We start from the raw sequence: 10,804 nt of genomic DNA, 5'->3' as shown, positions 1-10,804 counted from the left end.
GACGGACTATATACAATATTCGTTCCTGCAAAGTCACCAATGTTAGGTAGAGCCCGTTGGGCCGTTTGGACTACAGGACGGTTGCCATCCTCAGTGACCATGGCCTCCGAATTCGCCTCATTATCCCTTACAGCCCTCAGTCTCCTTGGTCTCATGGTAGCAGAGCTGTAACGGTAAGTCAGGAGGCCCATCCTCCTTGTGGTTTCATAGGTGTTTTCTTCGATACCCAGGTTGAGCATAAGTCCCATTTCCTCGCACCAAGCTTCCATTTTCGGTCGCTGTTCTGGGCCTTGAGCAGCCCAATCACGAAGCCCGCAGACTTGTGCTTTTCGGGAGGTATACCGGTACGTTGTGAGTTGGAGCTATACCATCCATTTTCCACTCTGCAAGCCAGGGTGCCACACTTGCAAGCCGGTGCGAAGTCTTTTCATCCCGGGAATCAGCTAGCAGAAGACTGAGCTTTAAGCAGCCCAATCACGAAGTCCGCAGACTTGTCTGTGCTCTTCGGGAGGTATGCCGGTACGTTGTGAGTTGGAGGTATACCATCCCTTTTCCACTCTGCAAGCCAGGGTGCCACACTTGCAAGCGAGTCTGAAGTCTTTTCATCTCGGCAGTCAGCTAGCAGAAGACCCGGCCTGAAGTAAACCCCGGAAGAGGGTAGTAGGTGAATCCATCCTTTGAAGACCTCATCCATTATGGCTTCCTGGAGCACAATGAGATCTTCTGGCCCTAGAATCTCTGCAGGATAGTTCTTGGGAAGCACTGCCAAAATAATGTCTTCTTTGGTTTCCGAATAAGTGCTATGCTGAACATTTTTATCACGCGGGGCTGCTGACGCAGGAATGGCTTGTCGCTCACTGGGCCATACCTCAAGAGACAGTGGATGTGCTCGGTGCCTCTTGATGCTTGATATCTGTAGGGTTATCTGCGCCCTTTTCCACTTTAAAGCGGGGGCGAGCTCGGCTGTCAGTTTCCCCCTTCTCTGTGGTTGGCCGATCCCGCTGCTGCGAGGTGGATACGTCTGATCGGTTACTAGCCCGACCAGTATCAGACGCTGTGCTCCTCGACAAAGTGTGTTCCTTGCTCGGCAGCAAAAGTGGTGGTGATAGTAGGTGGAAATAGTATTTATCCCGCTTCCTCCAACTGCTCTTCTTATTATTGTTAATGTTGTTGTTGAGGAGGTACTGTTATAATACACCCGAATCAACTTACTGTCTGTAAAGCATTCAATGGGCACGGTGGCGAATATTATCCCGGGATAGGAGGTGGCTTGGTCATCGTTGTCAAGTGGTAATAGAAATCAAAGGGAAGCCAAATCCAGTTTGAGATTCGAAAAAGGCCCTGCACCGCGTCAAGGTGCCTGTCCTAGCAGAGACAGAAGGATTACTTGAGGGTTACTGGAATCGGAAGATCACTGTTATTAGTACGCTATAAAAGCTTTATCGAACTTAAATCTTCGGCATTCAGCTCGAAAGACTAATAACGCTCCTTGTATATCATGACACAGCAGTCGATTATTGGCAAATCTCCGAGTATATTTCTTCTCATAAAAACCATCTTCCATTCGGAGGATGCATAAAAATATAAATCCCTTCATTTATGAAACAACATCAAGACGCGCACCAAAAATTGGAGGAGGAGATGATGAAACACCCAGCAAAGAATGTGCGTCCCAATTATATAACATTTTTAATTCAGTATTTATAAAAATAATAAAAAAATATTTCATAGTTTTTAAGTGCATGTGAATATATGAGCAAGTTTCTGAAGTGTATTTCGCCCACTTAAACGGCACTCAAATTCAAACTGAAACTTAATTTTTTGCTTTAAAGGGTGTGTACTTGTAAGTGAGTAGTTGGTTTAACAATATTACCCTTATTTATAGCCTTGCGCAATAAGAAATAAGAATCTATTTCAGTACTACTAGTAAAATATATGTTAGCATTTTTTAAAGACACATGCGTGAAGGTCTATGTTCATCGGCAAACAATAGGTTTACAGAAAATATTTGTTACCATGTGACCTCGAGATGACCGCGCACATCAAATAGAATATGGTAAATTATCGGCAAAATATGTTTAAGTTTCCTTACCCTGTCCTACCCGAGTAATCGAATAAATATATTTTTGAATTTAATAACTCGCTATACTCATCTCGTGAATTCATAACACCACTCTCCAATTATCTTCCCCACTCCAGATATAAGAGTAGAGTTTAGGATTTTGTGATGATAGTGCGTGAATTTTAATTTAAGCTTATATTCGTATGTAATGAGTATTCATTTTCCTACAGGGTTATTTGAATTACGTTTCCTCATATGCACATAAATATTCGTTGGTAAATTCTTACAAAAAACAAAGGCAGCATATTTCGTCGGGTGCAACTTATTTGACTTACGGCGTTGTGCATTTAGCGTTGACGCCATCCTCCGCTTTTCACCATGAATTTTCGTTTACAAGAACTTACTGCTACCAAAAAATATTGGTCGCACGCTATCCATTTAAAGTATTTTCTCACCCCTTGTGATGAAAGCACTCGAAAATGTGAATGAATCGACCCGAGGCACCAAGTTTTCCACCCCATTTTAATGCTTACTTTTTCACAACATCACTGCCAATTCGACGTTTCAACAATGCCTTTTATTGTTTGTTTTTGTTTAGCACGTTACTTCCTGTTTACATGGCGGTTTCATTATACTTTCACTCCCATTTCATTGCACTTGAAGAGCACTTGAATAGATTTGTTTCAATGATCCTTATGAGTAAATCGAAATTGTTTCCAAATTCTTAGCGATGATTTTGCGCGCTTGACTCAAGTTGACAGGCTGGTTGTCGTTAATACGTTAACATTTTAATTTATAGGGTTACAATGTTAGCAAAATTCGAAGCTTGAATGTGTGTATATGTACATTCTATAAATATATTTGAATGTACTTATGTGAGTAACACAACAAGTTTTCATAAATTGGTGAGCAATTTGCATTCTCAACATTTGGATTTGCATGCAGATATTTACATTTGTAACGAATCAATTAATTTATGGTCATAGTTGAAAAGGAACATTAATAGCTAATAAAATTTAAAATAATACGATAGTTTTTGCTATTTGCGAGTATTTAAGAAAACGAAATCATAAGAAATAAATTTCAGACATGACATCAAATATTTTGGGCTTCGTCTACCGAGAAGGGGGATGCGACCTCTTTTTAATAGATCAGCAAATAAGTTTTATTTGTTTGAAGAACAGACTTTCATGTTTTTCTAAGATATTAAAATTTTTTGATCATAAAAGCCGAACCGAAAGGGGTTGAATAATTCCTTACAAGAAACAGTGAATATACGTTTTATACAAGAGAGATATGTAATTTGATTCCTTTGTGGTTGTACAAAGAAATTAATGATCCGGATGATGCTATTTGCACATTAAATGTTTTTTACTCTTTTAGCACAAATTTGTTGTGGAATTGGCCAATCACGTGACAAACATAAAAAAGTGGTGACCGCATCTCACCCAAAATATGTTCATGTAACATCATATAAACTCATACATACGTAGTTAAGATAATAAATTTTGCTTTTCAATTTGTCCCGCAGTAATGTAGTTGCGAAATAAAAACTTCTAAGCGCACTTCCGAAGGCCATAAATCCTTTTATAATTGGGCTATTATCAAATAAAATGAGCAGTTACTTACGAAGAAGAAAGAATACTTCCACAGTATGAAATAAGTGCTTAAATCACGGTAAACTATGTGACTTCCGTACTGAAAATAGGCTTAACTGCACGCTCACACAAACTCATACTCGCATAGTGAAAGACTTTTGCAGCCAACGGTTGTACATGTAGTATGACTTAGTTTTTTATATACATTGAACATGTATCTTTTTAGTATATTTATGTATGCTTACGTGCGAACATACATTCCGCATGCTCCTTCCCATGTTGCATTAGGATTTCCTTTGTCACAAAATCCGTTTTTGTGACTCTCCATCCCAGTTCATAAAGCCTCCCATCAGTTTGTGTGTTTTGAGTCAATTTGACACACATACCCAACAACTTTATTTGTGGCTTTATTTTGGGTTCATGAGTCACAGCAGTGGGGTCACGGTGGGTAGTTTTTATGTTTGTTTTTGTTTTTGGGATTAGTTCGAGGAAAATGTGGAGAAGGGTTAAACAAATCCCTACGTATCCTTCCCAAATCAGGATTTACATAATTCAGAATTTTTTCTGCGAAGGCACACATATTTATTATATTGTCTAACTAACGGTTTATTGTCTAACTTATTTAATCACTTATTTATAAAGTCACGTTAGCAAAAAATATAGTCCCGTAAGCAAGGATCAAAATTTCTGAGGCCAAACTTGATTGATACCTCTTGATAATTAGGCTATATGATGGAGCTCACAAAATATACAAGTATATCCACATACATATTTAAATATATTTGTTTCCTGTTGCCTTAAAAATTTGCAAATATTTGTGGATAGAGTTTTTATTACTTGGCCATCCTAATTATTATCAAAGACTTAAGATGATTGAATTAATACTATGCGGTGTAAGGGGTCGCCGTAGCCAAATGCGTGAATACCATTACCATATATGTACCTACGTCTGAGATATCTTCCAATCCATCAAATCCTGATGTTTTAAGCATGATTTGAATAACGCAGAACATCTGAAGAGGAGATCTTCTACAGTTTCCCTTCAGCCGGCTCCCTACATTTCCTGCATTCCTCGGTGTCATAGATTCCTATCGTATAAGTATACGCTACTATTGAGCTGGGTCCCGTCAGCTCACCTATCATAGTTATATCTTCGTGTTAGTGGTAGTGTAAATCGAGTCCGACTTATCTTTTTTGGGTTCTGGAATACACTGCAGTGATATGGAAGCTTATACGACTTCCTTAGGCCTAACTCTGGACAGTATATAGCAGGACAGTATAATGGAGTAGAGTCATTTTGGATACATCTGTATAAAAGTTAAGTATATTGTCTTTGGAGCTAAAGCCCATGCGCCATCCTTCTTTTCGGTAGTAATCTTAAACATTTCCTCCCTTTTAAAACCGAGTTTCATTAAGCCGCTACCCATTTTCAAATGTTTCACTTACGTCGTATTTCTTTTTTGGGTTCATAACTTGTACCTAATGTGAGTAATATATGTCTTTTATAGCAGAGATATCACCTTTTTTTCTAATTTGAAAATTACCGTTATATGGAAGGGGGTGTGGTTATTGACCGATTTCTCATATTTTCAATACCAATTTATCTTGGATGGACAAATGGTAATATGTACATTAAGTATCACTGAAATCTATTAATGTTTACTCGAGCTATCGGTTCCTGGAATAATTAAGAAAATTCAATATACAAATTTATTCCTCAAACGTGTTGTATATACATATATAATATTGAAACGACTGACGCTTTGTTAAACTCGGCCAAAATCGTGTAAGCGGTTTTCACGCTAATCAAGAAGAAGAAGAATATATTTCTCATCAAAGCACTCCCCATCAACTGCAAGGCACTCAAAACAATTTTGATCTAGCACTCGGAACATTGCTGGTATTATTTCAATTACTTTTACTTGGTGCGAAATTTACAAGCCCTTTCTTTTTTGGCCAATTGCTTCATACTTCTTTGGCCACATGTCTCATAACGTCCAAGTAATGGTTAATGGTTAATGGTAGTAAAGGGTTAAGGTATGGGTCTTTAGCACTGCGACCATATTGATCTATTGTGCACCCTATGCTGTTTATTGACTGCTAAGTATGCTTATGAATTGTACCAGCTCCTTCTGAGGGAGTGATTGAAGGTCTTCATCTGTAAGCATGAACTTGTTTAGAAACCTTTTCCTTCTATGCGTCAACCCCGGATATTCGATGATGAGATGTTCTATAGACTCTTCATCTTCGCAGCAAAATCTGCAGGTGCTGGTGTTAGTTATGCCTAATTTATGTAGGTGTTTGTTGCAGGTGAAGTGACCCGTGAGGGCGCCTGTGAGAGTGCGAATGCTCTTTTTGTTTAACGTGAGGGCCATGTTAGCTCTTTTAGCGTTGAAACTTAGGAACTTTTTAGAGTGCCTAAGATCCTCTACGTTGATACAAAGCTGATTTAATAGAGGATTTAATAGATTTGGCCCAGTATTTTACTTTTTGTTTTAGGCTGTTTTTGTTAAATCCAAACATGGGACTAGGTCCGATGAAATTTGCATCTGCCCATTTTTGGCGTGAAAGTCTGCCTTTTCGTTGCCGTCATGCCCCTCATGTTCTGGTACCCAAATTAATGAGATATTGTTTTTGGATGCCAGGTTATTGAGTGCCTTGTGACATTCTAAGAGAGTTTTTGAGTTGTAGGTATAGCTATCTAAAGCTTTTAGAACTGATTGGCTGTCCGAGAGTATTTTAATCTTTACTCCCTTGTGGTTTCTACGTTGCATGATGTTTGCTGCTTCCATTATTGCGTATAATTCCGCTTGGAAGATGGTGGTGTCCCTGGTGAGAGTGAAGGATTTGTGGATTCTGGGCCCCACTACTCCTGCTCCTACACGATAAGGTGTTTTTGATCCATCGGTGTACCATTTTGGTGAATCATCATTCATCCATTTTGGGTTTGTTTTCCACTCGATCCTCTCAGGAAAGGTAACTGTGTATCCTTTTGTGAAACAGAGGGTTGGGTCAATGTGGTCTGAAACTTGGGCCATGCTTATGGTGTTTTTGATTTTATTTAGGATTATATTAGGATACTTATTTAGGATTCTTTCATGTGTAGCATGAGTGCTTGTGTAGCTGCTTCCTCTTGGATTGCTATATGAAGTGGTGGGAGATTAAGGAGTGCTTCCATGCCAACTGTTGGGGTAGTTCTCATATCCCCTGTAATGCACAGGCAAGCAAGCCTTTGTACTTTTCCCAGTTTGGTTATCGCTGTTTTTTGGATAGATTTGCTCCACCATACTAGTGCCCCATACAGTATGATTGGTCTAACTATTTGGGTGTATATCCAGAGGGCCATACTAGGGCTGAGGCCCCAGGACCTCCCTAGTAATAGCAAACCTCCGACAGAAAGTCATGAAAAAGCTCCTCATAAAAATATCTGCCGTTCGGAGTCGGCTTGAAACTGTAGGTCCTTCCATTTGTGGAACAACATCAAGACGCACACCACAAATAGGAGGAGGAGCTCGGAGAAGAACTCCTCCTTGCGGACATCCGTTTACTGTTGTTACATTAAGTTCAGCTTGACTCCCTCTATGTCCATAAAGGAACAGAGGGATATTTCTTTTTGATTTAGAGCCTTTTCTATATTGACAACGAGTGTGTGCAGTGCTGTGACTTATCCAATGTGTTAATAAAGGGTTTGCACCTCTTTTCTCGAGTGCTAATTTATAATTTGCGTTGTCGAAGGCTCCCTCTATGTCCATAAAGGAACTATATTGACAACGAGTGTGTGAAGTGCTGTGACTGAGGATTTCCCTTTTTGGTAAGTAAATTGCAGCTTATGGAGGGGTTTTTTGAAGATTACTTCTTCTCTTAGATGGTATTCAAGTAGATTTTCCATTGTCTTTAACATGAACGACGATAGACTGATTGGTCTGTAAGATTTTGGAACAAATATTACCTTCACTTTCCTCCATATCTTTGGAATGTATTCCAATATTAGACTAGCTCTGAAGATTTTCACCATGACTCGGATCAGTTCCACAGTGTCTTTGGATAGAAGTACTGCGAATATTCCATCCGGGCCTGGTGATTTAAAGGGTTTGAAGGAGTTAATTGCCCACTCTACCTTTTCAAAATTTATGATTTTGTTGACAAATGAGACCTTCGATCTCCGTTGATGGTGAGTTACCATGTCTAGACTATTGTCGATTGATAGGTTATGACTTTTATAATCTGGGAAGTGAGTCTTTAGAAGAAGCTCTAGTGTTTCTAAGAATGTGTTGGTAATAGTTCCGTTTGGACCTTTTAGTGTGCCTATGGGACTTGAGTCACCTTTGGAGGGTGATTTTTGGATTCTGGCTGTTGCTGGAGTATCTTTTAGATCCTTGCAGAAGTCTTTCCAAGAGTTTCGTTTAGGGATTTCCTATATTCGTCCCATTTATTTGTTTTCCTTGCAGTGTTGAATAGTTTCCTCGTTGCTTTCCGAAGTTTGTCAAATTCGTTGTTCCACAAGGGAACCCTCTTCGTGGAGGATTTCATTTTTAGTGGACAACAGTCTTGGTATGAGGCTATTATTGAGTCAGTCATGTCTGTTACTGCCTTTTCTAGCTCCTCTGTTGATGTTATTTTGCTTACGCTGTTATTAAGCTTAGCTAAAAGACATTCATTGTATCTTTTCTTTAATGTTGGTTATTAATGTTTAATGTTAATGTTGCAGCCCTTGGTTTGACAGCGCTTTTGCCATAAATTACCTGTGTGTTTTGGACATTGAGGCCTTGAGGACGGCCTCTGTAGATCCAGGGCTCTTGGATCAGCCCTATGTTGATACCTCCGGCAAGTCTTCTGCTAAGCTCAGCTGTAGCCCCCTTAGCATGGTGAAGATTTGCCTGGAGGTACCTCATTTTGTTGGTTGGTTTTCGGAGTCGTTCGGAGGACTTTCATCCTCTTCTTGTAACTCCACTGCCTCCATTTGGTCAACTAACTCTTCCGTCGTTATGTCTTCAGCTTTCAGCCTGAGGGTCACTTGGATGAAACGGTAGTTTACTCTACCATTGTACTCTTTCAGGCTGGCGGCTGATTTTTGGTCTACCGCTACGATTAGCGTTACGTTAGAGCCTCTTTCGGCTCTTTTTAGCAAGCGCCAGGAATCAACATTGAGGCCTTTATTCTGTCAATGCACAAAATCCGGTATCTTGGCTGTCTCAACTTTGAGGTAGTTGGGAAAGTACCCCACTGCGATCCGAGAGTGAGGAATTTTGGATTCCTCTGTGGCCCACAGTGTTGCACCCTCCCACGGCGACGCATTTAAAATGGCCGCCTTGTCCAAGTAATAGCCATTATTAACTGTAGCCGAGTGAGAGGTGCGTGACTACCATTTGTAAGTGCGCAGGTTCGAATCTACGTGCATGAAAAACCAAGTGATGCAAAAAGTTTTTTCTAATAGCAATCTCCCTTCGGTAGGCAATGGCAAACATCTGACTGCATTTCTGCCATGAAAAAGCTGATCATAAACAAATCATCTGCCGCTCGGAGGCGGCCTAAATCTGCAGGTCCCTCTATTTGTGGAACAACGTCAAGATGCCCAACGCAATTAGGAGGAGGAGCTCGACGAAGCATTCATTATAAAAGAATGTGAGCTGCAATTATACTTAATATATATATATACATTATACATTTGCATGCATATACACATATATAACTGTCTGACATTCTTGCAAAAATTCGTGGTGTGCAATACCATTGTAATCCATAAAAACCGTTGTGACTGAAAACGACGTGGTTTTTTGATCTTGGTTCATTCGAAGCTCTCCACTCACTCGAGTGATTTATAAACGCACATCTCGTCTCCAATAATGACGTGTCTAATGAATACTGGGTGGGATTCTACTTTTTAGTAGCACGGCGCAAATCCAATTCATTAACTACAAGTTTGTAAATATGGTGAGTTTAAGATTTTGCTGTACTCACAATGGATATTGATCGAAAATCCACTATTTTCTAATTATAAAAATATACACTTTTACATCTATCACCCATACTACGTACATATATACATAATTGGATGCTTGACCAAGCTCCTTCTCCTATTGGTGGTGTGCGTCTAGATGTTCTTCCATCCCCATGGAGCTGTCTACAGTTTCAGTCTGCCTCCGAACAGCAGATGTTTTTTTATGAGGAGCTTTTTCGTGCCAGAAATTCAATCAGAGGTTTGTCGAGGCGCGACTACTATTAGAAAAAACCTTTTCTATCGTTTTTTTGTTTTGTACACACAGAGGCTTTCGGATCCGGGCACTACCGAATGGTAAAGATGCCTCCCGCTTTTGTTATAACACTTTATTGTAAGTTGGCATATCCGAGTATTCGCAAAAAGGTATGTTTTGATTTGAAATACGATAATTATTACAATCATCCCTTAAACGCAATGATAAATTATACTGAGAAGATTTGATTAGAACTTACACTTGTGCGAAACCCCCAAATATTCATGGTTCCAAGGTTTTCTTTAAATAAACCAATTTGTTTTAATTATTATTTAATGTACAAATATTCCATTTCAGGCAGTGGTGGTAGGCAATTGACAAATTAGCAAAGGCATTGAAGTAATTAAATTTAAATGCGTGCATATGTACATCCGTGCATTCAAATGATTCACCCTATCCACGCATCACCCATTGAGCAATCAGGCAGTCAAGAGCGCGTAGTAGCTTCAATTATAGTTTCTGTTGAGCCAATAAGCAAGCAGTCGAAGCGTGCCACGGCACTCGACGGGATTACAGATCGTAATTGGATACAGCAACTGTTTGCTTTGAGTTACCAGCAGGCCAATGCTAACTTTGACATTAGATGTGCATTAAACTATTTTTTTTTAACATTTGTACACATTTGGGCGATTAGCAACCGCTAGCTGACTCAGCAGGCTACTTTTCGGTTGTTATACGCATATGCCTGAACGTAGCATTTGTATGTAGGAAGAAATACATTTGACTGCACTTATTCATTCTCAGAGCCATCATGCTGATCGGGGTGCATTATTTCAGCTTCAACACCTTTTAGGCAAAATTGTTACTGGTAATACGGCCACAATAGTTTTATTTAACACTTGAACTGGCTTATTCAATGGTAGTAAGTATGTCTACACTTATATTTGTCTGAA

Source organism: Anastrepha ludens, chromosome 3 (genome assembly GCF_028408465.1).
Source record: "Anastrepha ludens isolate Willacy chromosome 3, idAnaLude1.1, whole genome shotgun sequence".
Classification (NCBI taxonomy): Eukaryota; Metazoa; Arthropoda; class Insecta; order Diptera; family Tephritidae; genus Anastrepha; species Anastrepha ludens.
The sequence above is the reverse complement of the archived record's forward strand: the minus strand, read 5'-3'. Positions refer to the sequence as shown.